The 1,734-nt window shown below is 38.1% G+C and overlaps 1 pseudogene across 1 annotated transcript; it reads left to right on the top strand.

Moving 5' to 3' along the window:
* Positions 1 to 818: 818 nt before the first annotated feature.
* Positions 819 to 899, top strand: BDBG_16549 (annotated as a pseudogene). The gene has a single exon. The product of its transcript is annotated as a tRNA-OTHER (tRNA).
* The last annotated feature ends 835 nt before the right edge of the window (positions 900 to 1,734 follow it).

Here is a 1,734-nt window from a genome sequence, read left to right on the forward strand (position 1 = left end):
TACTTATTTCTGTATAATAAGAATATGTATGCTTCTTTCACTGTGTCTGATTATAAGATTAAGCATTTTCATTTCACTCTCAACTCAGGTGTAAGATTATGAATGAAGATCTGTAAATGAAAAGATATTAAAAGCTCTTTATTCAATGCAAGATAGTGTGAACTGAAGTATATAAAGTATAATATAAGATTGCTCACTTGTCTACACTTAGTGAAGTGTTTATTACACTTATCTTATATATTCACTTTCTCAAAGTTATGCAAGATTTATTTGAAAAACTCATTTCATATTTATAAAAATGAATATTATTCTGAGTCTGTAAGATTCATCTTTTCATCAGTCATTTATAATAACTTTACTTTTTCATGTAGAAACATAGCAGATCTTAAGACTTGTTGAAATTCTGTTAACTATCTGTCTGTAAGTTCACATTTAATCTAATAATATAATCACATCTGACTTAGTCAGCTGATTATAGCATTATTTTTTCAGTTACTATTAAAGCTTAATAGTTCTGACAGATCTCTTAACTTGATATATTTCATATTCAGATTCTTATTTTATACAGTGATCTTAGATAATATATACACTTCTGAAGAGATTGTGAATAATTGTGATAAGATCTTCAGATTTAATATGATTATCTATCTGTATAAATATTCAATTTCTCACTGTAGACTTATAACCTGGTTTTCTCTATTCTTATTAATAATGATAATTGTATCAGTGAAGCTTTTCATAGTGAATGCTTAATCTGCAGTGAATGTCAATTGTTATTTAGCTTTCATCTCAGTCTGTCACTGTATATATAAGATCTTGCCAGCGTGGCCCAGTTGGTAAGACTGGTAACCAAGGCCGCACACATTAGGGGTGTGTGGGTTCAAATCCCACCGCTGGCACCTGCCACTTCTTACCCATGAAAGCCCCCATGTAATAGGGGCTGAGCCTAATTAGTAAGGCTTGGTGCGGGGTAGAACTCTCTACTGCAAGCCAAGCCACTAGTTAAGCGAGATCCTGTGAACACCCACCAGGACCGGCATGGGGTGCCAATGTCCCACTATCCTACTGTGCACCCGTCAAGGTTCTAACGATATAGAGTCAAGCCTAATGTAGTGATTATACACTACTTAAGCAAGTCCCTAACTAGGGCTGTCATCAGAGCCTAGCTCCCCCTCAAATACAGAGAATGATTTTGAAAACCACCTGACTAGCAGGCCTAGACACACATCTAGGCCCTAGACAGGGCACCCTGATAGGCTAGTGCCTGCAAGCTCACTGCCAACCCCTAATACTGGCAGGGAGGACTGCAGTCATCAAGCCTATGATTAGTCCCTAACACAGGGTGAGGCCACGACGGCTGATTGATAGGCCTATGAGCATCTAATGAGGCCGAGATCAGCAACCGGAAGCTTGGTGTGTACACCACCAAGTGGGCGGTGGCAGCCACTAACTAACACCCCTGGAAATTAGTGGCTGGCCTGAGAGGACGGACGCGGTGGTCGGTTAATTATAGGGGGTTAAATGTAATTAGCTTAAGGTGCATCCTGCGGGTGGCTAGCGCCCATAGCTGAGTTAATTCATTTCTTTCCTAGATTCAATGAGAAAGAACTATCGCTAACTCTTTTAAATAGAGAGATTAAACCCAGTGTAAATGTCAAATGATTAGAAGTATGATTAAACTCCAAGTTGAATTTTAAATATCACATTCAACAAAGAACTGTCAAGGCAGAAAGA

This window comes from Blastomyces gilchristii, assembly GCF_000003855.2.
Source record: "Blastomyces gilchristii SLH14081 genomic scaffold supercont1.3, whole genome shotgun sequence".
Lineage (NCBI taxonomy): Eukaryota > Fungi > Ascomycota > Eurotiomycetes > Onygenales > Ajellomycetaceae > Blastomyces > Blastomyces gilchristii.